Below are 26,423 nucleotides of genomic sequence, written 5' to 3'. Positions count from 1 at the left end.
CATAATGACAAAGCGATAACATATAGTTTTTATTAATGAAAAAAATATTTTAAAAATACCTTATTTACATACATTTTCAGACCCTTTGCTATGAGGCTGGAAATTGAGCTCAGGTCCATCCTGTTTCCATTGATCATCCTTGAGATGTTTCTTCAACTTGATTGGAGTCCACCTGTGGTAAATTCAAATGATTGGTCATTTCTGCAGCATTGAAGGTACCCAAGAACACAGTGGCTTCCATCACTCTTAAATGGAAGAAGTTTGGAACCACCAAGCCTCTTCCAAGTTCCGGCTGCACACGATAATTCCCGGCTTCTCATGTCTACCTCACATAATATCCCAAATTGAGTTCCACAGAAAGAGCCATAATACCCATTAAATATTTTAAAAATACCTTATTTACGTAAGTTTTCAGACCCTTTGCTATGAGGCTGGAAATTGAGCTCAGGTCCATCCTGTTTCCATTGATCATCCTTGAGATGTTTCTTCAACTTGATTGGAGTCCACCTGTGGTAAATTCAAATGATTGGTCATTTCTGCAGCATTGAAGGTACCCAAGAACACAGTGGCTTCCATCACTCTTAAATGGAAGAAGTTTTGAACCACCAAGCCTCTTCCAAGAGCCGCTGCACACAATAATTCCCGGCTTCTCAAGCCTTATTGTTTAATTAATTGACTAAGTAATTTCTGATTTCATTAGGTTCTGAGAGCGATAAATGTCCCACCCAGCCAAAGTCAGCCACACCCTAAGTACTCCACTCATTGGGTTTCCGTAGTGAAGTGGTTATCACGTTCGCCTAACACGCGAAAGGTCCCCGGTTTGAGACCGGGCGGAAACACATTTTAACAAATTGGTCCTTCGCACTTCTCAGTATTTGCTATTCAGACTTTAGTTTCAGTAGTGTATTGGTTATCACGTTCGCCTCACACGCGAAAGTCAGTGACACCCTTAGTTTTCCAATCATTCGGTTTCCGTAGTGTAGTGGTTATCACGTTCGCCTCACACGCGAAAGGTCCCCGGTTCGAAACCGGGCGGAAACATTTTGTAATATTCAATATTTCCCAATGCCCAGAGGCTAGCATTTGGTTTGAAACAGTTGAGGTTTGTCTAAACCTTGCTGTCTACCTCTCCGACCTGTGGATCAATGTTGCCGTTTTTTTGGGGACCTCCACCATGAGATCTGTATGAATGTGACCAGACTGACAGCTTCTCTGAGCCAGGCAAATTCATTTATCAGGGTCATTGTAATGGATATATCCAAAGAAATGGCAATATAATCCAAGGTAAAACAAACAAAAATGTAGATCGTTTTCTGTCATTTCAGCTGCTTGATGTGATTGTGTGATAGATTTAGTTGGCTGGCTAGCAAAGGAAAAGAAGCTAGCCAGCATAGGTACAGTGCATTCGGAAAGTTTTCAGACCCCTTACATTTTTCCACATTTTGTTACGTTACAGCCTTATACTAAAATGGATGAAATAAAATAAAATCTATCTACACACAATACCACATAATGACAAAGCGATAACATATCGTTTTTATTAATGAAAAAAATATTTTAAAAATACCTTATTTACATACATTTTCAGACCCTTTGCTATGAGGCTGGAAATTGAGCTCAGGTCCATCCTGTTTCCATTGATCATCCTTGAGATGTTTCTTCAACTTGATTGGAGTCCACCTGTGGTAAATTCAAATGATTGGTCATTTCTGCAGCATTGAAGGTACCCAAGAACACAGTGGCTTCCATCACTCTTAAATGGAAGAAGTTTTGAACCACCAAGCCTCTTCCAAGAGCCGCTGCACACAATAATTCCCGGCTTCTCAAGCCTTATTGTTTAATTAATTGACTAAGTAATTTCTGATTTCATTAGATTCTGAGAGCGATAAATGTCCCACCCAGCCAAAGTCAGCCACACCCTTAGTACTCAACTCATTGGGTTTCCGTAGTGTAGTGGTTATCACGTTCGCCTAACACGCGAAAGATCCCTGGTTCGAGACCGGGCGGAAACACATTTTAACAAATTGGTCCTTCGCACTTCTCAGTATTTGCTATTCAGACTTTAGTTTCAGTAGTGTTTTGGTTATCACGTTCGCCTCACACGCGAAAGTCAGTCACACCCTTAGTTTTCCAAAAGTTCGGTTTCCGTAGTGTAGTGGTTATCACGTTTGCCTCACACGCGAAAGGTCCCCGGTTCAAATCCGGGCGGAAACATTTTGTAATATTCAATATTTCCCAATGCCAAAAGGCTAGCATTTGGTTTGAAACTGTTGAGGTTTGTCTAAACCTTGCTGTCTACCTCTCCGACCTGTGGATCAATGTTGCCGTTTTTTTGGGGACCTCCACCATGCGATCTGTATGAATGTGACCAGACTGACAGCTTCTCTGAGCCAGGCAAATTCATTTATCAGGGTCATTGTAATGGATATATCCAAAGAAATGGCAATATAATCCAAGGTAAAACAAACAAAAATGTAGATCGTTTTCTGTCATTTCAGCTGCTTGATGTGATTGTGTGATAGATTTAGTTGGCTGGCTAGCAAAGGAAAAGAAGCTAGCCTGCATAGGTACAGTGCATTCAGAAAGTTTTCAGACCCCTTACTTTTTTCCACATTTTGTTACGTTACAGCCTTATACTAAAATGGATGAAATAAAATTAAATCTATCCACACACAATACCACATAATGACAAAGCGATAGCATATAGTTTTTATTAATGAAAAAAATATTTTAAAAATACCTTATTTACATACATTTTCAGACTCTTTGCTATGAGGCTGGAAATTGAGCTCAGGTCCATCCTGTTTCCATTGATCATCCTTGAGATGTTTCTTCAACTTGATTGGAGTCCACCTGTGGTAAATTCAAATGATTGGTCATTTCTGCAGCATTGAAGGTACCCAAGAACACAGTGGCTTCCATCACTCTTAAATGGAATAAGTTTTGAACCACCAAGCCTCTTCCAAGAGCCGCTGCACACAATAATTCCCGGCTTCTCAAGCCTTATTGTTTAATTAATTGACTAAGTAATTTCTGATTTCATTAGGTTCTGAGAGCGATAAATGTCCCACCCAGCCAAAGTCAGCCACACCCTTAGTACTCCACTCAATGGGTTTCCGTAGTGTAGTGGTTATCACGTTCGCCTAACACGCGAAAGGTCCCCGGTTCGAGACCGGGCGGAAACACATTTTAACAAATTGGTCCTTCGCACTTCTCAGTATTTGCTATTCAGACTTTAGTTTCAGTAGTGTATTGGTTATCACGTTCGCCTCACACGCGAAAGTCAGTGACACCCTTAGTTTTCCAATCATTCGGTTTCCGTAGTGTAGTGGTTATCACGTTCGCCTCACACGCGAAAGGTCCCCGGTTCGAAACCGGGCGGAAACGTTTTGTAATATTCAATATTTCCCAATGCCCAGAGGCTAGCATTTGGTTTGAAACAGTTGAGGTTTGTCTAAACCTTGCTGTCTACCTCTCCGACCTGTGGATCAATGTTGCCGTTTTTTTGGGGACCTCCACCATGAGATCTGTATGAATGTGACCAGACTGACAGCTTCTCTGAGCCAGGCAAATTCATTTATCAGGGTCATTGTAATGGATATATCCAAAGAAATGGCAATATAATCCAAGGTAAAACAAACAAAAATGTAGATTGTTTTCTGTCATTTCAGTTGCTTGATGTGATTGTGTGATAGATTTAGTTGGCTGGCTAGCAAAGGAAAAGAAGCTAGCCTGCATAGGTACAGTGCATTCGGAAAGTTTTCAGACCCCTTACTTTTTTCCACATTTTGTTACGTTACAGCCTTATACTAAAATGGATGAAATAAAATAAAATCTATCTACACACAATACCACATAATGACAAAGCGATAACATATAGTTTTTATTAATGAAAAAAATATTTTAAAAATACCTTATTTACATACATTTTCAGACCCTTTGCTATGAGGCTGGAAATTGAGCTCAGGTCCATCCTGTTTCCATTGATCATCCTTGAGATGTTTCTTCAACTTGATTGGAGTCCACCTGTGGTAAATTCAAATGATTGGTCATTTCTGCAGCATTGAAGGTACCCAAGAACACAGTGGCTTCCATCACTCTTAAATGGAAGAAGTTTGGAACCACCAAGCCTCTTCCAAGTTCCGGCTGCACACGATAATTCCCGGCTTCTCATGTCTACCTCACATAATATCCCAAATTGAGTTCCACAGAAAGAGCCATAATACCCATTAAATATTTTAAAAATACCTTATTTACGTAAGTTTTCAGACCCTTTGCTATGAGGCTGGAAATTGAGCTCAGGTCCATCCTGTTTCCATTGATCATCCTTGAGATGTTTCTTCAACTTGATTGGAGTCCACCTGTGGTAAATTCAAATGATTGGTCATTTCTGCAGCATTGAAGGTACCCAAGAACACAGTGGCTTCCATCACTCTTAAATGGAAGAAGTTTTGAACCACCAAGCCTCTTCCAAGAGCCGCTGCACACAATAATTCCCGGCTTCTCAAGCCTTATTGTTTAATTAATTGACTAAGTAATTTCTGATTTCATTAGGTTCTGAGAGCGATAAATGTCCCACCCAGCCAAAGTCAGCCACACCCTAAGTACTCCACTCATTGGGTTTCCGTAGTGAAGTGGTTATCACGTTCGCCTAACACGCGAAAGGTCCCTGGTTCGAGACCGGGCGGAAACACATTTTAACAAATTGGTCCTTCGCACTTCTCAGTATTTGCTATTCAGACTTTAGTTTCAGTAGTGTATTGGTTATCACGTTCGCCTCACACGCGAAAGTCAGTGACACCCTTAGTTTTCCAATCATTAGGTTTCCGTAGTGTAGTGGTTATCACGTTCGCCTCACACGCGAAAGGTCCCCGGTTCGAAACCGGGCGGAAACATTTTGTAATATTCAATATTTCCCAATGCCCAGAGGCTAGCATTTGGTTTGAAACAGTTGAGGTTTGTCTAAACCTTGCTGTCTACCTCTCCGACCTGTGGATCAATGTTGCCGTTTTTTTGGGGACCTCCACCATGAGATCTGTATGAATGTGACCAGACTGACAGCTTCTCTGAGCCAGGCAAATTCATTTATCAGGGTCATTGTAATGGATATATCCAAAGAAATGGCAATATAATCCAAGGTAAAACAAATAAAAATGTAGATCGTTTTCTGTCATTTCAGCTGCTTGATGTGATTGTGTGATAGATTTAGTTGGCTGGCTAGCAAAGGAAAAGAAGCTAGCCAGCATAGGTACAGTGCATTCGGAAAGTTTTCAGACCCCTTACTTTTTTCCACATTTTGTTACGTTACAGCCTTATACTAAAATGGATGAAATAAAATAAAATCTATCTACACACAATACCACATAATGACAAAGCGATAACATATCGTTTTTATTAATGAAAAAAATATTTTAAAAATACCTTATTTACATACATTTTCAGACCCTTTGCTATGAGGCTGGAAATTGAGCTCAGGTCCATCCTGTTTCCATTGATCATCCTTGAGATGTTTCTTCAACTTGATTGGAGTCCACCTGTGGTAAATTCAAATGATTGGTCATTTCTGCAGCATTGAAGGTACCCAAGAACACAGTGGCTTCCATCACTCTTAAATGGAAGAAGTTTTGAACCACCAAGCCTCTTCCAAGAGCCGCTGCACACAATAATTCCCGGCTTCTCAAGCCTTATTGTTTAATTAATTGACTAAGTAATTTCTGATTTCATTAGATTCTGAGAGCGATAAATGTCCCACCCAGCCAAAGTCAGCCACACCCTTAGTACTCCACTCATTGGGTTTCCGTAGTGTAGTGGTTATCACGTTCGCCTAACACGCGAAAGATCCCCGGTTCGAGACCGGGCGGAAACACATTTTAACAAATTGGTCCTTCGCACTTCTCAGTATTTGCTACTCAGACTTTAGTTTCAGTAGTGTATTGGTTATCACGTTCGCCTCACACGCGAAAGTCAGTCACACCCTTAGTTTTCCAAAAGTTCGGTTTCCGTAGTGTAGTGGTTATCACGTTTGCCTCACACGCGAAAGGTCCCCGGTTCGAATCCGGGCGGAAACATTTTGTAATATTCAATATTTCCCAATGCCAAAAGGCTAGCATTTGGTTTGAAACTGTTGAGGTTTGTCTAAACCTTGCTGTCTACCTCTCCGACCTGTGGATCAATGTTGCCGTTTTTTTGGGGACCTCCACCATGTGATCTGTATGAATGTGACCAGACTGACAGCTTCTCTGAGCCAGGCAAATTCATTTATCAGGGTCATTGTAATGGATATATCCAAAGAAATGGCAATATAATCCAAGGTAAAACAAACAAAAATGTAGATCGTTTTCTGTCATTTCAGCTGCTTGATGTGATTGTGTGATAGATTTAGTTGGCTGGCTAGCAAAGGAAAAGAAGCTAGCCTGCATAGGTACAGTGCATTCAGAAAGTTTTCAGACCCCTTACTTTTTTCCACATTTTGTTACGTTACAGCCTTATACTAAAATGGATGAAATAAAATAAAATCTATCCACACACAATACCACATAATGACAAAGCGATAGCATATAGTTTTTATTAATGAAAAAAATATTTTAAAAATACCTTATTTACATACATTTTCAGACCCTTTGCTATGAGGCTGGAAATTGAGCTCAGGTCCATCCTGTTTCCATTGATCATCCTTGAGATGTTTCTTCAACTTGATTGGAGTCCACCTGTGGTAAATTCAAATGATTGGTCATTTCTGCAGCATTGAAGGTACCCAAGAACACAGTGGCTTCCATCACTCTGAAATAGAAGAAGTTTGGAACCACCAAGCCTCTTCCAAGTTCCGGCTGCACACGATAATTCCCGGCTTCTCATGTCTACCTCACATAATATCCCAAATTGAGTTCCACAGAAAGAGCCATAATACCCATTAAATATTTTAAAAATACCTTATTTACGTACGTTTTCAGACCCTTTGCTATGAGGCTGGAAATTGAGCTCAGGTCCATCCTGTTTCCATTGATCATCCTTGAGATGTTTCTTCAACTTGATTGGAGTCCACCTGTGGTAAATTCAAATGATTGGTCATTTCTGCAGCATTGAAGGTACCCAAGAACACAGTGGCTTCCATCACTCTTAAATGGAATAAGTTTTGAACCACCAAGCCTCTTCCAAGAGCCGCTGCACACAATAATTCCCGGCTTCTCAAGCCTTATTGTTTAATTAATTGACTAAGTAATTTCTGATTTCATTAGGTTCTGAGAGCGATAAATGTCCCACCCAGCCAAAGTCAGCCACACCCTTAGTACTCCACTCAATGGGTTTCCGTAGTGTATTGGTTATCACGTTCGCCTCACACGCGAAAGTCAGTGACACCCTTAGTTTTCCAATCATTCGGTTTCCGTAGTGTAGTGGTTATCACGTTCGCCTCACACGCGAAAGGTCCCCGGTTCGAAACCGGGCGGAAACATTTTGTAATATTCAATATTTCCCAATGCCCAGAGGCTAGCATTTGGTTTGAAACAGTTGAGGTTTGTCTAAACCTTGCTGTCTACCTCTCCGACCTGTGGATCAATGTTGCCGTTTTTTTGGGGACCTCCACCATGAGATCTGTATGAATGTGACCAGACTGACAGCTTCTCTGAGCCAGGCAAATTAATTTATCAGGGTCATTGTAATGGATATATCCAAAGAAATGGCAATATAATCCAAGGTAAAACAAACAAAAATGTAGATCGTTTTCTGTCATTTCAGCTGCTTGATGTGATTGTGTGATAGATTTAGTTGGCTGGCTAGCAAAGGAAAAGAAGCTAGCCAGCATAGGTACAGTGCATTCGGAAAGTTTTCAGACCCCTTACATTTTTCCACATTTTGTTACGTTACAGCCTTATACTAAAATGGATGAAATAAAATAAAATCTATCTACACACAATACCACATAATGACAAAGCGATAACATATCGTTTTTATTAATGAAAAAAATATTTTAAAAATACCTTATTTACATACATTTTCAGACCCTTTGCTATGAGGCTGGAAATTGAGCTCAGGTCCATCCTGTTTCCATTGATCATCCTTGAGATGTTTCTTCAACTTGATTGGAGTCCACCTGTGGTAAATTCAAATGATTGGTCATTTCTGCAGCATTGAAGGTACCCAAGAACACAGTGGCTTCCATCACTCTTAAATGGAATAAGTTTTGAACCACCAAGCCTCTTCCAAGAGCCGCTGCACACAATAATTCCCGGCTTCTCAAGCCTTATTGTTTAATTAATTGACTAAGTAATTTCTGATTTCATTAGGTTCTGAGAGCGATAAATGTCCCACCCAGCCAAAGTCAGCCACACCCTTAGTACTCCACTCAATGGGTTTCCGTAGTGTAGTGGTTATCACGTTCGCCTAACACGCGAAAGGTCCCCGGTTCGAGACCGGGCGGAAACACATTTTAACAAATTGGTCATTCGCACTTCTCAGTATTTGCTATTCAGACTTTAGTTTCAGTAGTGTATTGGTTATCACGTTCGCCTCACACGCGAAAGTCAGTCACACCCTTAGTTTTCCAATCATTCGGTTTCCGTAGTGTAGTGGTTATCACGTTCGCCTCACACGCGAAAGGTCCCAGGTTCGAAACCGGGCGGAAACATTTTGTAATATTCAATATTTCCCAATCCCCAGAGGCTAGCATTTGGTTTGAAACAGTTGAGGTTTGTCTAAACCTTGCTGTCTACCTCTCCGACCTGTGGATCAATGTTGTCGTTTTTTTGGGGACCTCCACCATGCGATCTGTATGAATGTGACCAGACTGACAGCTTCTCTGAGCCAGGCAAATTCATTTATCAGGGTCATTGTAATGGATATATCCAAAGAAATGGCAATATAATCCAAGGTAAAACAAACAAAAATGTAGATCGTTTTCTGTCATTTCAGCTGCTTGATGTGATTGTGTGATAGATTTAGTTGGCTGGCTAGCAAAGGAAAAGAAGCTAGCCTGCATAGGTACAGTGCATTCGGAAAGTTTTCAGACCCCTTACTTTTTTCCACATTTTGTTACGTTACAGCCTTATACTAAAATGGATGAAATAAAATAAAATCTATCTACACACAATACCACATAATGACAAAGCGATAACATATAGTTTTTATTAATGAAAAAAATATTTTAAAAATACCTTATTTACATACATTTTCAGACCCTTTGCTATGAGGCTGGAAATTGAGCTCAGGTCCATCCTGTTTCCATTGATCATCCTTGAGATGTTTCTTCAACTTGATTGGAGTCCACCTGTGGTAAATTCAAATGATTGGTCATTTCTGCAGCATTGAAGGTACCCAAGAACACAGTGGCTTCCATCACTCTTAAATAGAAGAAGTTTGGAACCACCAAGCCTCTTCCAAGTTCCGGCTGCACACGATAATTCCCGGCTTCTCATGTCTACCTCACATAATATCCCAAATTGAGTACCACAGAAAGAGCCATAATACCCATTAAATATTTTAAAAATACCTTATTTACGTACGTTTTCAGACCCTTTGCTATGTGGCTGGAAATTGAGCTCAGGTCCATCCTGTTTCCATTGATCATCCTTGAGATGTTTCTTCAACTTGATTGGAGTCCACCTGTGGTAAATTCAAATGATTGGTCATTTCTGCAGCATTGAAGGTACCCAAGAACACAGTGGCTTCCATCACTCTTAAATGGAAGAAGTTTTGAACCACCAAGCCTCTTCCAAGAGCCGCTGCACACAATGATTCCCGGCTTCTCAAGCCTTATTGTTTAATTAATTGACTAAGTAATTTCTGATTTCATTAGGTTCTGAGAGCGATAAATGTCCCACCCAGCCAAAGTCAGCCACACCCTTAGTACTCCACTCAATGGGTTTCCGTAGTGTAGTGGTTATCACGTTCGCCTAACACGCGAAAGGTCCCCGGTTCGAGACCGGGCGGAAACACATTTTAACAAATTGGTCCTTCGCACCTTCGCGTATTTGCTATTCAGGCTTTAGTTTCAGTAGTGTATTGATTATCACGTTCGCCTCACACGCGAAAGTCAGTCACACCCTTAGTTTTCCAATCATTCGGTTTCCGTAGTGTAGTGGTTATCCCAGGTTCGAAACCGGGCGGAAACATTTTGTAATATTCAATATTTCCCAATGCCCAGAGGCTAGCATTTGGTTTGAAACAGTTGAGGTTTGTCTAAACCTTGCTGTCTACCTCTCCGACCTGTGGATCAATGTTGCCGTTTTTTTGGGGACCTCCACCATGCGATCTGTATGAATGTGACCAGACTGACAGCTTCTCTGAGCCAGGCAAATTCATTTATCAGGGTCATTGTAATGGATATATCCAAAGAAATGGCAATATAATCCAAGGTAAAACAAACAAAAATGTAGATTGTTTTCTGTCATTTCAGCTGCTTGATGTGATTGTGTGATAGATTTAGTTGGCTGGCTAGCAAAGGAAAAGAAGCTAGTCTGCAAAGGTACAGTGCATTCGGAAAGTTTTCAGACCCCTTACTTTTTTCCACATTTTGTTACGTTACAGCCTTATACTAAAATTGATTAAATAAAATAAAATCTATCTACACACAATCCCACATAATGACAAAGCGATAACATATAGTTTTTATTAATGAAAAAATATTTTAAAAATACCTTATTTACATACATTTTCAGACCCTTTGCTATGAGGTTGGAAAATGAGCTCAGGTCCATCCTGTTTCCATTGATCATCCTTGAGATGTTTCTTCAACTTGATTGGAGTCCACCTGTGGTAAATTCAAATGATTGGTCATTTCTGCAGCATTGAAGGTACCCAAGAACAGAGTGGCTTCCATCACTCTTAAATAGAAGAAGTTTGGAACCACCAAGCCTCTTCCAAGTTCCGGCGGCACACGATAATTCCAGGCTTCTCATGTCTACCACACATAATATTCCAAATTTAGTACCACAGAAAGAGCCATAATACCCATTAAATATTTTAAAAATACCTTATTTACGTACGTTTTCAGACCCTTTGCTATGAGGCTGGAAATTGAGCTCAGGTCCATCCTGTTTCCATTGATCATCCTTGAGATGTTTCTTCAACTTGATTGGAGTCCACCTGTGGTAAATTCAAATGATTAGTCTTTTCTGCAGCATTGAAGGCACCCAAGAACACAGTGGCTTCCATCACTCTTAAATGGAAGAAGTTTTGAACCACCAAGCCTCTTCCAAGAGCCGCTGCACACAATGATTCCCGGCTTCTCAAGCCTTATTGTTTAATTAATTGACTAAGTAATTTCTGATTTCATTAGGTTCTGAGAGCGATAAATGTCCCACCCAGCCAAAGTCAGCCACACCCTTAGTACTCCACTCAATGGGTTTCCGTAGTGTAGTGGTTATCACGTTCGCCTAACACGCGAAAGGTCCCCGGTTCGAGACCGGGCGGAAACACATTTTAACAAATTGGTCCTTCGCACCTTCGCGTATTTGCTATTCAGGCTTTAGTTTCAGTAGTGTATTGATTATCACGTTCGCCTCACACGCGAAAGTCAGTCACACCCTTAGTTTTCCAATCATTCGGTTTCCGTAGTGTAGTGGTTATCCCAGGTTCGAAACCGGGCGGAAACATTTTGTAATATTCAATATTTCCCAATGCCCAGAGGCTAGCATTTGGTTTGAAACAGTTGAGGTTTGTCTAAACCTTGCTGTCTACCTCTCCGACCTGTGGATCAATGTTGCCGTTTTTTTGGGGACCTCCACCATGCGATCTGTATGAATGTGACCAGACTGACAGCTTCTCTGAGCCAGGCAAATTCATTTATCAGGGTCATTGTAATGGATATATCCAAAGAAATGGCAATATAATCCAAGGTAAAACAAACAAAAATGTAGATTGTTTTCTGTCATTTCAGCTGCTTGATGTGATTGTGTGATAGATTTAGTTGGCTGGCTAGCAAAGGAAAAGAAGCTAGTCTGCAAAGGTACAGTGCATTCGGAAAGTTTTCAGACCCCTTACTTTTTTCCACATTTTGTTACGTTACAGCCTTATACTAAAATTGATTAAATAAAATAAAATCTATCTACACACAATCCCACATAATGACAAAGCGATAACATATAGTTTTTATTAATGAAAAAATATTTTAAAAATACCTTATTTACATACATTTTCAGACCCTTTGCTATGAGGTTGGAAAATGAGCTCAGGTCCATCCTGTTTCCATTGATCATCCTTGAGATGTTTCTTCAACTTGATTGGAGTCCACCTGTGGTAAATTCAAATGATTGGTCATTTCTGCAGCATTGAAGGTACCCAAGAACAGAGTGGCTTCCATCACTCTTAAATAGAAGAAGTTTGGAACCACCAAGCCTCTTCCAAGTTCCGGCGGCACACGATAATTCCAGGCTTCTCATGTCTACCACACATAATATTCCAAATTTAGTACCACAGAAAGAGCCATAATACCCATTAAATATTTTAAAAATACCTTATTTACGTACGTTTTCAGACCCTTTGCTATGAGGCTGGAAATTGAGCTCAGGTCCATCCTGTTTCCATTGATCATCCTTGAGATGTTTCTTCAACTTGATTGGAGTCCACCTGTGGTAAATTCAAATGATTGGTCATTTCTGCAGCATTGAAGGTACCCAAGAACACAGTGGCTTCCATCACTCTTAAATGGAAGAAGTTTTGAACCACCAAGCCTCTTCCAAGAGCCGCTGCACACAATAATTCCCGGCTTCTCAAGCCTTATTGTTTAATTAATTGACTAAGTAATTTCTGATATCATTAGGTTCTGAGAGCGATAAATGTCCCACCCAGCCAAAGTCAGCCACACCCTTAGTATTCAACTCATTGGGTTTCCGTAGTGTAGTGGTTATCACGTTTGCCTAACACGCGAAAGGTCCCCGGTTCGAGACTGGGCGGAAACACATTTTTACAAATTGGTCCTTCGCACTTCTCAGTATTTGCTATTCAGACTTTAGTTTCAGTAGTGTAGTGGTTATCACGTTTGCCTCACACGCGAAAGGTCCCCGGTTCGAAACCGGGCGGAAACATTTGGTAATATTCAGTATTTCCCAATGCCCAGAGGCTAGCATTTGGTTTGAAACAGTTGAGGTTTGTCTAAACCTTGCTGTCTACCTCTCCGACCTGTGGATCAATGTTGCCGTTTTTTGGGGGACCTCCACCATGCGATCTATGAATGTGACCAGACTGACAGCTTCTCTGAGCCAGGCAAATTCATTTATCAGGGTCATTGTAATGGATATATCCAAAGAAATGGCAATATAATCCAAGGTAAAACAAACAAAAATGTAGATTGTTTTCTGTCATTTCAGCTGCTTGATGTGATTGTGTGATAGATTTAGTTGGCTGGCTAGCAAAGGAAAAGAAGCTAGCCTGCATAGGTACAGTGCATTCGGAAAGTTTTCAGACCCCTTACTTTTTTCCACATTTTGTTACGTTACAGCCTTATACTAAAATGGATAAAATAAAATAACATCTATCTACACACAATCCCACATAATGACAAAGCGATAACATATAGTTTTTATTAATGAAAAAATATTTTAAAAATACCTTATTTACATACATTTTCAGACCCTTTGCTATGAGGTTGGAAATTGAGCTCAGGTCCATCCTGTTTCCATTGATCATCCTTGAGATGTTTCTTCAACTTGATTGGAGTCCACCTGTGGTAAATTCAAATGATTGGTCATTTCTGCAGCATTGAAGGTACCCAAGAACAGAGTGGCTTCCATCACTCATAAATAGAAGAAGTTTGGAACCACCAAGCCTCTTCCAAGTTCCGGCTGCACACGATAATTCCCGGCTTCTCATGTCTACCTCACATAATATCCCAAATTGAGTACCACAGAAAGAGCCATAATACCCATTAAATATTTTAAAAATACCTTATTTACGTACGTTTTCAGACCCTTTGCTATGAGGCTGGAAATTGAGCTCAGGTCCATCCTGTTTCCATTGATCATCCTTGAGATGTTTCTTCAACTTGATTGGAGTCCACCTGTGGTAAATTCAAATGATTGGTCATTTCTGCAGCAATGAAGGTACCCAAGAACACAGTGGCTTCCATCACTCTTAAATGGAAGAAGTTTTGAACCACCAAGCCTCTTCCAAGAGCCGCTGCACACAATAATTCCCGGCTTCTCAAGCCTTACTGTTTAATTAATTGACTAAGCAATTTCTGATTTCATTAGGTTCTGAGAGCGATAAATGTCCCACCCAGCCAAAGTCAGCCACACCCTTAGTACTCCACTCATTGGGTTTCCGTAGTGTAGTGGTTATCATGTTCGCCTAACACGCGAAAGGTCCCCGGTTCGAGACCGGGCGGAAAAACATTTGAACAAATTGGTCCTTCGCACTTCTCAGTATTTGCTATTCAGACTTTAGTTTCAGTAGTGTAGTGGTTGTCACGTTCGCTTCGCACGCGAAAGGTCCCCTGTTCGAAACCGGGCGGAAACATTTTGTAATATTCAATATTTCCCAATGCCCAGAGGCTAGCATTTGGTTTGAAACAGTTGAGGTTTGTCTAAACCTTGCTGTCTACCTCTCCGACCTGTGGATCAATGTTGCCGTTTTTTTTGGGGACCTCCACCATGCGATCTGTATGAATGTGACCAGACTGACAGCTTCTCTGAGCAAGGCAAATTCATTTATCAGGGTCATTGTAATGGATATATCCAAAGAAATGGCAATATAATCCAAGGTAAAACAAACAAAAATGTAGATTGTTTTCTGTCATTTCAGCTGCTTGATGTGATTGTGTGATAGATTTAGTTGGCTGGCTAGCAAAGGAAAAGAAGCTAGCCTGCATAGGTACAGTGCATTCGGAAAGTTTTCAGACCCCTTACTTTTTTCCACATTTTGTTACGTTACAGCCTTATACTAAAATGGATGAAATAAAATAAAATCTATCTACACACAATACCACATAATGACAAAGCGATAACATATAGTTTTTATTAATGAAAAAAATATTTTAAAAATACCTTATTTACATACATTTTCAGACCCTTTGCTATGAGGCTGGAAATTGAGCTCAGGTCCATCCTGTTTCCATTGATCATCCTTGAGATGTTTCTTCAACTTGATTGGGGTCCACCTGTGGTAAATTCAAATGATTGGTCATTTCTGCAGCATTGAAGGTACCCAAGAACACAGTGGCTTCCATCACTCTTAAATAGAAGAAGTTTGGAACCACCAAGCCTCTTCCAAGTTCCGGCTGCACACGATAATTCCCGGCTTCTCATGTCTACCTCACATAATATCCCAAATTGAGTACCACAGAAAGAGCCATAATACCCATTAAATATTTTAAAAATACCTTATTTACGTACGTTTTCAGACCCTTTGCTATGAGGCTGGAAATTGAGCTCAGGTCCATCCTGTTTCCATTGATCATCCTTGAGATGTTTCTTCAACTTGATTGGAGTCCACCTGTGGTAAATTCAAATGATTGGTCATTTCTGCAGCATTGAAGGTACCCAAGAACACAGTGGCTTCCATCACTCTTAAATGGAAGAAGTTTTGAACCACCAAGCCTCTTCCAAGAGCCGCTGCACACAATAATTCCCGGCTTCTCAAGCCTTATTGTTTAATTAATTGACTAAGTAATTTCTGATATCATTAGGTTCTGAGAGCGATAAATGTCCCACCCAGCCAAAGTCAGCCACACCCTTAGTACTCCACTCAATGGGTTTCCGTAGTGTAGTGGTTATCACGTTCGCCTAACACGCGAAAGGTCCCCGGTTCGAGACCGGGCGGAAACACATTTTAACAAATTGGTCCTTCGCACTTCTCAGTATTTGCTATTCAGGCTTTAGTTTCAGTAGTGTATTGATTATCACGTTCGCCTCACACGCGAAAGTCAGTCACACCCTTAGTTTTCCAATCATTCGGTTTCCGTAGTGTAGTGGTTATCCCAGGTTCGAAACCGGGCGGAAACATTTTGTAATATTCAATATTTCCCAATGCCCAGAGGCTAGCATTTGGTTTGAAACAGTTGAGGTTTGTCTAAACCTTGCTGTCTACCTCTCCGACCTGTGGATCAATGTTGCCGTTTTTTTGGGGACCTCCACCATGCGATCTGTATGAATGTGACCAGACTGACAGCTTCTCTGAGCCAGGCAAATTCATTTATCAGGGTCATTGTAATGGATATATCCAAAGAAATGGCAATATAATCCAAGGTAAAACAAACAAAAATGTAGATTGTTTTCTGTCATTTCAGCTGCTTGATGTGATTGTGTGATAGATTTAGTTGGCTGGCTAGCAAAGGAAAAGAAGCTAGCCTGCAAAGGTACAGTGCATTCGGAAAGTTTTCAGACCCCTTACTTTTTTCCACATTTTGTTACGTTACAGCCTTATACTAAAATTGATTAAATAAAATAAAATCTATCTACACACAATCCCACATAATGACAAAGCGATAACATATAGTTTTTATTAATGAAAAAATATTTTAAAAATACCTTATTTACATACATTTTCAGACCCTTTGCTATGAGGTTGGAAATTGAGCTCAGGTCCATCCTGTTTCCATTGATCATCCTTGAGATGTTTCTTCAACTTGATTGGAGTCCACCTGTGGTAAATTCAAATGATTGGTCATTTCTGCAGCATTGAAGGTACCCAAGAACAGAGTGGCTTCCATCACTCTTAAATAGAAGAAGTTTGGAACCACCAAGCCTCTTCCAAGTTCCGGCGGCACACGATAATTCCAGGCTTCTCATGTCTACCACACATAATATTCCAAATTTAGTACCACAGAAAGAGCCATAATACCCATTAAATATTTTAAAAATACCTTATTTACGTACGTTTTCAGACCCTTTGCTATGAGGCTGGAAATTGAGCTCAGGTCCATCCTGTTTCCATTGATCATCCTTGAGATGTTTCTTCAACTTGATTGGAGTCCACCTGTGGTAAATTCAAATGATTGGTCATTTCTGCAGCATTGAAGGTACCCAAGAACACAGTGGCTTCCATCACTCTTAAATGGAAGAAGTTTTGAACCACCAAGCCTCTTCCAAGAGCCGCTGCACACAATAATTCCCGGCTTCTCAAGCCTTATTGTTTAATTAATTGACTAAGTAATTTCTGATATCATTAGGTTCTGAGAGCGATAAATGTCCCACCCAGCCAAAGTCAGTCACACCCTTAGTTTTCCAATCATTCGGTTTCCGTAGTGTAGTGGTTATCACGTTCGCCTCACACGCGAAAGGTCCCCGGTTCGAGACCGGGCGGAAACACATTTTAACAGATTGGTCCTTCGCACTTCTCAGTATTTGCTATTCAGAATTTAGTTTCAGTAGTGTATTGGTTATCACGTTCGCCTCACACGCGAAAGTCAGTCACACCCTTAGTTTTCCAATCATTCGGTTTCCGTAGTGTAGTGGTTATCACGTTCGCCTCACACGCGAAAGGTCCCCGGTTCGAAACCGGGTGGAAACATTTTGTAATATTCAATGTTTCCCAATGCCCAGAGGCTAGCATTTGGTTTGAAACAGTTGAGGTTTGTCTAAACCTTGCTGTCTACCTCTCCGACCTGTGGATCAATGTTGCCGTTTTTTTTGGGGACCTCCACCATGCGATCTGTATGAATGTGACCAGACTGACAGCTTCTCTGAGCAAGGCAAATTCATTTATCAGGGTCATTGTAATGGATATATCCAAAGAAATGGCAATATAATCCAAGGTAAAACAAACAAAAATGTAGATTGTTTTCTGTCATTTCAGCTGCTTGATGTGATTGTGTGATAGATTTAGTTGGCTGGCTAGCAAAGGAAAAGAAGCTAGCCTGCATAGGTACAGTGCATTCGGAAAGTTTTCAGACCCCTTACTTTTTTCCACATTTTGTTACGTTACAGCCTTATACTAAAATGGATGAAATAAAATAAAATCTATCTACACACAATCCCACATAATGACAAAGCGATAACATATAGTTTTTATTAATGAAAAAATATTTTAAAAATACCTTATTTACATACATTTTCAGACCCTTTGCTATGAGGTTGGAAATTGAGCTCAGGTCCATCCTGTTTCCATTGATCATCCTTGAGATGTTTCTTCAACTTGATTGGAGTCCACCTGTGGTAAATTCAAATGATTGGTCATTTCTGCAGCATTGAAGGTACCCAAGAACAGAGTGGCTTCCATCACTCTTAAATAGAAGAAGTTTGGAACCACCAAGCCTCTTCCAAGTTCCGGCGGCACTCGATAATTCCCGGCTTCTCATGTCTACCACACATAATATCCCAAATTTAGTACCACAGAAAGAGCCATAATACCCATTAAATATTTTAAAAATACCTTATTTACGTACGTTTTCAGACCCTTTGCTATGAGGCTGGAAATTGAGCTCAGGTCCATCCTGTTTCCATTGATCATCCTTGAGATGTTTCTTCAACTTGATTGGAGTCCACCTGTGGTAAATTCAAATGATTGGTCATTTCTGCAGCATTGAAGGTACCCAAGAACACAGTGGCTTCCATCACTCTTAAATGGAAGAAGTTTTGAACCACCAAGCCTCTTCCAAGAGCCGCTGCACACAATAATTCCCGGCTTCTCAAGCCTTATTGTTTAATTAATTGACTAAGTAATTTCTGATATCATTAGGTTCTGAGAGCGATAAATGTCCCACCCAGCCAAAGTCAGCCACACCCTTAGTATTCAACTCATTGGGTTTCCGTGAGTTGAATATATATCCAAAGAATATGGATATATCCAAAGAAATGGCAATATAATCCAAGGTAAAACAAACAAAAATGTAGATCGTTTTCTGTCATTTCAGCTGCTTGATGTGATTGTGTGATAGATTTAGTTGGCTGGCTAGCAAAGGAAAAGAAGCTAGCCTGCATAGGTACAGTGCATTCGGAAAGTTTTCAGACCCCTTACTTTTTTCCACATTTTGTTTCGTTACCGCCTTATACTAAAATGGATGAAATAAAATCAAATCTATCTACACACAATACCACATAATGACAAAGCGATAACATATAGTTTTTATTAATGAAAAAAATATTTTAAAAATACCTTATTTACATACATTTTCAGACCCTTTGCTATGAGGCTGGAAATTGAGCCCAGGTCCATCCTGTTTCCATTGATCATCCTTGAGATGTTTCTTCAACTTGATTGGAGTCCACCTGTGGTAAATTCAAATGATTGGTCATTTCTGCAGCATTGAAGGTACCCAAGAACAGCGTGGCTTCCATCACTCTTAAATAGAAGAAGTTTGGAACCACCAAGCCTCTTCCAAGTTCCGGCTGCACACGATAATTCCCGGCTTCTCATGTCTACCTCACATAATATCCCAAATTGAGTTCCACAGAAAGAGCCATAATACCCATTAAATATTTTAAAAATACCTTATTTACGTAAGTTTTCAGACCCTTTGCTATGAGGCTGGAAATTGCGCTCAGGTCCATCCTGTTTCCATTGATCATCCTTGAGATGTTTCTTCAACTTGATTGGAGTCCACCTGTGGTAAATTCAAATGATTGGTCATTTCTGCAGCATTGAAGGTACCCAAGAACACAGTGGCTTCCATCACTCTTAAATGGAAGAAGTTTTGAACCACCAAGCCTCTTCCAAGAGCCGCTGCACACAATAATTCCCGGCTTCTCAAGCCTTATTGTTTAATTAATTGACTAAGTAATTTCTGATTTCATTAGGTCCTGAGAGCGATAAATGTCCCACCCAGCCAAAGTCAGTCACACCCTTAGTTTTCCAATCATTCGGTTTCCGTAGTGTAGTGGTTATCACGTTCGCCTCACACGCGAAAGGTCCCCGGTTCGAGACCGGGCGGAAACACATTTTAACAGATTGGTCCTTCGCACTTCTCAGTATTTGCTATTCAGAATTTAGTTTCAGTAGTGTATTGGTTATCACGTTCGCCTCACACGCGAAAGTCAGTCACACCCTTAGTTTTCCAATCATTCGGTTTCCGTAGTGTAGTGGTTATCACGTTCGCCTCACACGCGAAAGGTCCCCGGTTCGAAACCGGGTGGAAACATTTTGTAATATTCAATGTTTCCCAATGCCCAGAGGCTAGCATTTGGTTTGAAACAGTTGAGGTTTGTCTAAACCTTGCTGTCTACCTCTCCGACCTGTGGATCAATGTTGCCGTTTTTTTTGGGGACCTCCACCATGCGATCTGTATGAATGTGACCAGACTGACAGCTTCTCTGAGCAAGGCAAATTCATTTATCAGGGTCATTGTAATGGATATATCCAAAGAAATGGCAATATAATCCAAGGTAAAACAAACAAAAATGTAGATTGTTTTCTGTCATTTCAGCTGCTTGATGTGATTGTGTGATAGATTTAGTTGGCTGGCTAGCAAAGGAAAAGAAGCTAGCCTGCATAGGTACAGTGCATTCGGAAAGTTTTCAGACCCCTTACTTTTTTCCACATTTTGTTACGTTACAGCCTTATACTAAAATGGATGAAATAAAATAAAATCTATCTACACACAATCCCACATAATGACAAAGCGATAACATATAGTTTTTATTAATGAAAAAAATATTTTAAAAATACCTTATTTACATACATTTTCAGACCCTTTGCTATGAGGTTGGAAATTGAGCTCAGGTCCATCCTGTTTCCATTGATCATCCTTGAGATGTTTCTTCAACTTGATTGGAGTCCACCTGTGGTAAATTCAAATGATTGGTCATTTCTGCAGCATTGAAGGTACCCAAGAACACAGTGGCTTCCATCACTCTTAAATAGAAGAAGTTTGGAACCACCAAGCCTCTTCCAAGTTCCGGCTGCACACGATAATTCCCGGCTTCTCATGTCTACCTCACATAATATCCCAAATTGAGTACCACAGAAAGAGCCATAATACCCATTAAATATTTTAAAAATACCTTATTTACGTACGTTTTCAGACCCTTTGCTATGAGGCTGGAAATTGAGCTCAGGTCCATCCTGTTTCCATTGGTCATCCTTGAGATGTTTCTTCAACTTGATTGGAGTCCACCTGTGGTAAATTCAAATGATTGGTCATTTCTGCAGCATTGAAGGTACCCAAGAACACAGTGGCTTCCATCACTCTTAAATGGAAGAAGTTTTGAACCACCAAGCCTCTTCCAAGAGCCGCTGCACACGATAATTCCCGGCTTCTCATGTCTACCTCACATAATATCCCAAATTGAGTACCACAGAAAGAGCCATAATACCCATTAAATATTTTAAAAATACCTTATTTACGTACGTTTTCAGACCCTTTGCTATGAGGCTGGAAATTGAGCTCAGGTCCATCCTGTGTCCATTGATCATCCTTGAGATGTTTCTTCAACTTGATTGGAGTCCACCTGTGGTAAATTCAAATGATTGGTCATTTCTGCAGCATTGAAGGTACCCAAGAACACAGTGGCTTCCATCACTCTTAAATAGAAGAAGTTTGGAACCACCAAGCCTCTTCCAAGTTCCGGCTGCACACGATAATTCCCGGCTTCTCATGTCTACCTCACATGATATCCCAAATTGAGTACCACAGAAAGAGCCATAATACCCATTAAATATTTGAAAAATACCTTATTTACGTACGTTTTCAGACCCTTTGCTATGAGGCTGGAAATTGAGCTCAGGTCCATCCTGTTTCCATTGATCATCCTTGAGATGTTTCTTCAACTTGATCGGAGTCCACCTGTGGTAAATTCAAATGATTGGTCATTTCTGCAGCATTGAAGGTACCCAAGAACACAGTGGCTTCCATCACTCTTAAATGGAAGAAGTTTTGAACCACCAAGCCTCTTCCAAGAGCCGCTGCACACAATAATTCCCGGCTTCTCAAGCCTTATTGTTTAATTAATTGACTAAGTAATTTCTGATTTCATTAGGTTCTGAGAGCGATAAATGTCCCACCCAGCCAAAGTCAGCCACACCCTTAGTATTCCACTCATTGGGTTTCTGTAGTGTAGTGGTTATCACGTTCGCCTAACACGCGAAAGGTCCCCGGTTTGAGACCGGGCGGAAACACATTTTAACAAAGTGGTCCTTCGCACTTCTCAGTATTTGCTATTCAGACTTTAGTTTCAGTAGTGTATTGGTTATCACGTTCGCCTCACACGCGAAAGTCAGTCACACCCTTAGTTTTCCAATCATTCGGTTTCCGTAGTGTAGTGGTTATCACGTTCGCCTCACACGTGAAAGGTCCCCGGTTCGAAACCGGGCGGAATCATTTTGTAATATTCAATATTTCCCAATGCCCAGAGGCTAGCATTTGGTTTGAAACAGTTGAGGTTTGTCTAAACCTTGCTGTCTACCTCTCCGACCTGTGGATCAATGTTGCCGTTTTTTTGGGGACCTCCACCATGCGATCTGTATGAATGTGACCAGACTGACAGCTTCTCTGAGCCAGGCAAATTCATTTATCAGGGTCATTGTAATGGATATATCCAAAGAAATGGCAATATAATCCAAGGTAAAACAAACAAAAATGTAGATCGTTTTCTGTCATTTCAGCTGCTTGATGTGATTGTGTGATAGATTTAGTTGGCTGGCTAGCAAAGGAAAAGAAGCTAGCCTGCATAGGTACAGTGCATTCGGAAAGTTTTCAGACCCCTTACTTTTTTCCACATTTTGTTACGTTACAGCCTTATACTAAAATGGATGAAATAAAATAAAATCTATCTACACACAATACCACATAATGACAAAGCGATAGCATATAGTTTTTATTAATGAAAAAAATATTTTAAAAATACCTTATTTACATACATTTTCAGACCCTTTGCTATGAGGCTGGAAATTGAGCTCAGGTCCATCCTGTGTCCATTGATCATCCTTGAGATGTTTCTTCAACTTGATTGGAGTCCACCTGTGGTAAATTCAAATGATTGGTCATTTCTGCAGCATTGAAGGTACCCAAGAACACAGTGGCTTCCATCACTCTTAAATAGAAGAAGTTTGGAACCACCAAGCCTCTTCCAAGTTCCGGCTGCACACGATAATTCCCGGCTTCTCATGTCTACCTCACATAATATCCCAAATTGAGTACCACAGAAAGAGCCATAATACCCATTAAATATTTTAAAAATACCTTATTTACGTACGTTTTCAGACCCTTTGCTATGAGGCTGGAAATTGAGCTCAGGTCCATCCTGTTTCCATTGATCATCCTTGAGATGTTTCTTCAACTTGATTGGAGTCCACCTGTGGTAAATTCAAATGATTGGTCATTTCTGCAGCATTGAAGGTACCCAAGAACACAGTGGCTTCCATCACTCTTAAATGGAAGAAGTTTTGAACCACCAAGCCTCTTCCAAGAGCCGCTGCACACAATAATTCCCGGCTTCTCAAGCCTTATTGTTTAATTAATTGACTAAGTAATTTCTGATTTCATTAGGTTCTGAGAGCGATAAATGTCCCACCCAGCCAAAGTCAGCCACACCCTTAGTATTCCACTCATTGGGTTTCTGTAGTGTAGTGGTTATCACGTTCGCCTAACACGCGAAAGGTCCCCGGTTAGAGACCGGGCGGAAACACATTTTAACAAATTGGTCCTTCGCACTTCTCAGTATTTGCTATTCAGACTTTAGTTTCAGTAGTATGTTGGTTATCACGTTCGCCTCACACGCGAAAGTCAGTCACACCCTTAGTTTTCCAATCATTCGGTTTCCGTAGTGTAGTGGTTATCACGTTCGCCTCACACGTGAAAGGTCCCCGGTTCGAAACCGGGCGGAATCATTTTGTAATATTCAATATTTCCCAATGCCCAGAGGCTAGCATTTGGTTTGAAACAGTTGAGGTTTGTCTAAACCTTGCTGTCTACCTCTCCGACCTGTGGATCAATGTTGCCGTTTTTTTGGGGACCTCCACCATGCGATCTGTATGAATGTGACCAGACTGACAGCTTCTCTGAGCCAGGCAAATTCATTTATCAGGGTCATTGTAATGGATATATCCAAAGAAATGGCAATATAATCCAAGGTAAAACAAACAAAAATGTAGATCGTTTTCTGTCATTTCAGCTGCTTGATGTGATTGTGTGATAGATTTAGTTGGCTGGCTAGCAAAGGAAAAGAAGCTAGCCTGCATAGGTACAGTGCATTCGGAAAGTTTTCAGACCCCTTACTTTTTTCCACATTTTGTTACGCCTTATACTAAAATGGATGAAATAAAATAAAATCTATCTACACACAATACCACATAATGACAAAGCGATAACATATAGTTTTTATTAATGAAAAAAATATTTTAAAAATACCTTATTTACATACATTTTCAGACCCTTTGCTATGAGGCTGGAAATTGAGCTCAGGTCCATCCTGTTTCCATTGATCATCCTTGAGATGTTTCTTCAACTTGATTGGAGTCCACCTGTGGTAAATTCAAATGATTGGTGATTTCTGCAGCATTGAAGGTACCCAAGAACACAGTGGCTTCCATCACTCTTAAATGGAAGAAGTTTTGAACCACCAAGCCTCTTCCAAGAGCCGCTGCACACAATAATTCCCGGCTTCTCAAGCCTTATTGTTTAATTAATTGACTAAGTAATTTCTGATTTCATTAGGTTCTGAGAGCGATAAATGTCCCACCCAGCCAAAGTCAGCCACACCCTTAGTATTCCACTCATTGGGTTTCTGTAGTGTAGTGGTTATCACGTTCGCCTCACACGCGAAAGTCAGTCACACCCTTAGTTTTCCACTCATTGGGTTTCCGTAGTGTAGAGGTTATCACGTTCGCCTAACATGCGAAAGGTCCCCGGTTCGAGACCGGGCGGAAACACATTTTAACAAATTGGTCCTTCGCACTTCTCAGTATTTGCTATTCAGAGTTTAGTTTCAGTAGTGTATTGGTTATCACGTTCGCCACACACGCGAAAGTCAGTCACACCCTCAGTCTTCCAATCTTTTGGTTTCCGTAGTGTAGTGGTTATCACGTTCGCCTCACACGCGAAAGGTCTCTGGTTCGAAACCGGGCGGAAACATTTTGTAATATTCAATATTTCCCAATGCCCAAAGGCTAGCATTGGGTTTGAAACAGTTGAGGTTTGTCTAAACCTTGCTGTCTACCTCTCCGACCTGTGGATCAATGTTGCCGTTTTTTTGGGGACCTCCACCATGCGATCTGTATGAATGTGACCAGACTGACAGCTCCTTTGAGCCAGGCAAATTCATTTATCAGGGTCATTGTAATGGATATATCCAAAGAAATGGCAATATAATCCAAGGTAAAACAAACAAAAATGTAGATTGTTTTCTGTCATTTCAGTTGCTTGATGTGATTGTGTGATAGATTTAGTTGGCTGGCTAGCAAAGGAAAAGAAGCTAGCCTGCATAGGTACAGTGCATTCGGAAAGTTTTCAGACCCCTTACTTTTTTCCACATTTTGTTACGTTACAGCCTTATACTAAAATGGATGAAATAAAATAAAATCTATCTACACACAATACCACATAATGACAAAGCGATAACATATAGTTTTTATTAATGAAAAAAATATTTTAAAAATACCTTATTTACATACATTTTCAGACCCTTTGCTATGAGGCTGGAAATTGAGCTCAGGTCCACCCTGTTTCCATTGATCATCCTTGAGATGTTTCTTCAACTTGATTGGAGTCCACCTGTGGTAAATTCAAATGATTGGTCATTTCTGCAGCATTGAAGGTACCCAAGAACACAGTGGCTTCCATCACTCTTAAATGGAAGAAGTTTTGAACTACCAAGCCTCTTCCAAGAGCCGCTGCACACAATAATTCCCGGCTTCTCAAGCCTTATTGTTTAATTAATTGACTAAGTAATTTCTGATTTCATTAGGTTCTGAGAGCGATAAATGTCCCACCCAGCCAAAGTCAGCCACACCCTTACTATTCCACTAATTTGGTTTCCGTAGTGTAGTGGTTATCATGTTCGCCTCTCACGCGAAAGTCAGTCACACCCTTAGTCTTCCAATCTTTCGGTTTCCGTAGTGTAATGGTTATCACGTTCGCCTAACACGCGAAAGGTCCCCGGTTTGAGACCGGGCGGAAACACATTTTAACAAATTGGTCCTTCGCACTTCTCAGTATTTGCTATTCAGACTTTAGTTTCAGTAGTGTATTGGTTATCACGTTCGCCACACACGCGAAAGTCAGTCACACCCTTAGTCTTCCAATCTTTCGGTTTCCGTAGTGTAGTGGTTATCACGTTCGCCTCACAAGCGAAAGGTCTCTGGTTCGAAACCGGGCGGAAACATTTTGTAATATTCAATATTTCCCAATGCCCAGAGGCTAGCATTGGGTTAGAAACAGTTGAGGTTTGTCTAAACCTTGCTGTCTACCTCTCCGACCTGTGGATCAATGTTGCCGTTTTTTTGGGGACCTCCACCATGCGATCTGTATGAATGTGACCAGACTGACAGCTTCTCTGAGCCAGGCAAATTCATTTATCAGGGTCATTGTAATGGATATATCCAAAGAAATGGCAATATAATCC

The 26,423-nt window shown here is 40.6% G+C and overlaps 18 non-coding genes across 18 annotated transcripts; all 18 read left to right on the top strand.

The window, feature by feature from the left end:
* Positions 1 to 968: 968 nt before the first annotated feature.
* On the top strand, positions 969 to 1,041 carry trnav-cac (transfer RNA valine (anticodon CAC)). The gene has a single exon. It is a non-coding gene; the product is annotated as a tRNA-Val (tRNA).
* Positions 1,042 to 1,939: 898 nt separating this feature from the next.
* trnav-aac (transfer RNA valine (anticodon AAC)) lies at positions 1,940 to 2,012 on the top strand. Its single transcript has one exon. It is a non-coding gene; the product is annotated as a tRNA-Val (tRNA).
* A 129-nt stretch (positions 2,013 to 2,141) lies between these two features.
* Positions 2,142 to 2,214, top strand: trnav-cac (transfer RNA valine (anticodon CAC)). The gene has a single exon. It is a non-coding gene; the product is annotated as a tRNA-Val (tRNA).
* Positions 2,215 to 3,112: 898 nt separating this feature from the next.
* On the top strand, positions 3,113 to 3,185 carry trnav-aac (transfer RNA valine (anticodon AAC)). Its single transcript has one exon. It is a non-coding gene; the product is annotated as a tRNA-Val (tRNA).
* Positions 3,186 to 3,314: 129 nt separating this feature from the next.
* On the top strand, positions 3,315 to 3,387 carry trnav-cac (transfer RNA valine (anticodon CAC)). Its single transcript has one exon. It is a non-coding gene; the product is annotated as a tRNA-Val (tRNA).
* A 1,435-nt stretch (positions 3,388 to 4,822) lies between these two features.
* On the top strand, positions 4,823 to 4,895 carry trnav-cac (transfer RNA valine (anticodon CAC)). Its single transcript has one exon. It is a non-coding gene; the product is annotated as a tRNA-Val (tRNA).
* Positions 4,896 to 5,793: 898 nt separating this feature from the next.
* On the top strand, positions 5,794 to 5,866 carry trnav-aac (transfer RNA valine (anticodon AAC)). The gene has a single exon. It is a non-coding gene; the product is annotated as a tRNA-Val (tRNA).
* A 129-nt stretch (positions 5,867 to 5,995) lies between these two features.
* trnav-cac (transfer RNA valine (anticodon CAC)) lies at positions 5,996 to 6,068 on the top strand. The gene has a single exon. It is a non-coding gene; the product is annotated as a tRNA-Val (tRNA).
* A 1,309-nt stretch (positions 6,069 to 7,377) lies between these two features.
* Positions 7,378 to 7,450, top strand: trnav-cac (transfer RNA valine (anticodon CAC)). The gene has a single exon. It is a non-coding gene; the product is annotated as a tRNA-Val (tRNA).
* An 898-nt stretch (positions 7,451 to 8,348) lies between these two features.
* Positions 8,349 to 8,421, top strand: trnav-aac (transfer RNA valine (anticodon AAC)). Its single transcript has one exon. It is a non-coding gene; the product is annotated as a tRNA-Val (tRNA).
* Positions 8,422 to 9,856: 1,435 nt separating this feature from the next.
* trnav-aac (transfer RNA valine (anticodon AAC)) lies at positions 9,857 to 9,929 on the top strand. Its single transcript has one exon. It is a non-coding gene; the product is annotated as a tRNA-Val (tRNA).
* A 1,409-nt stretch (positions 9,930 to 11,338) lies between these two features.
* Positions 11,339 to 11,411, top strand: trnav-aac (transfer RNA valine (anticodon AAC)). The gene has a single exon. It is a non-coding gene; the product is annotated as a tRNA-Val (tRNA).
* Positions 11,412 to 15,682: 4,271 nt separating this feature from the next.
* trnav-aac (transfer RNA valine (anticodon AAC)) lies at positions 15,683 to 15,755 on the top strand. The gene has a single exon. It is a non-coding gene; the product is annotated as a tRNA-Val (tRNA).
* A 1,409-nt stretch (positions 15,756 to 17,164) lies between these two features.
* On the top strand, positions 17,165 to 17,237 carry trnav-cac (transfer RNA valine (anticodon CAC)). Its single transcript has one exon. It is a non-coding gene; the product is annotated as a tRNA-Val (tRNA).
* A 129-nt stretch (positions 17,238 to 17,366) lies between these two features.
* trnav-cac (transfer RNA valine (anticodon CAC)) lies at positions 17,367 to 17,439 on the top strand. The gene has a single exon. It is a non-coding gene; the product is annotated as a tRNA-Val (tRNA).
* Positions 17,440 to 19,730: 2,291 nt separating this feature from the next.
* Positions 19,731 to 19,803, top strand: trnav-cac (transfer RNA valine (anticodon CAC)). Its single transcript has one exon. It is a non-coding gene; the product is annotated as a tRNA-Val (tRNA).
* A 129-nt stretch (positions 19,804 to 19,932) lies between these two features.
* Positions 19,933 to 20,005, top strand: trnav-cac (transfer RNA valine (anticodon CAC)). The gene has a single exon. It is a non-coding gene; the product is annotated as a tRNA-Val (tRNA).
* Positions 20,006 to 24,659: 4,654 nt separating this feature from the next.
* On the top strand, positions 24,660 to 24,732 carry trnav-aac (transfer RNA valine (anticodon AAC)). The gene has a single exon. It is a non-coding gene; the product is annotated as a tRNA-Val (tRNA).
* Positions 24,733 to 26,423: the final 1,691 nt, after the last annotated feature.

Source organism: Oncorhynchus mykiss, chromosome 8 (assembly GCF_057628025.1).
Source record: "Oncorhynchus mykiss isolate SJ-2025 chromosome 8, ASM5762802v1, whole genome shotgun sequence".
Lineage (NCBI taxonomy): Eukaryota > Metazoa > Chordata > Actinopteri > Salmoniformes > Salmonidae > Oncorhynchus > Oncorhynchus mykiss.
This window is presented reverse-complemented; position numbering and strand designations above follow the sequence as displayed.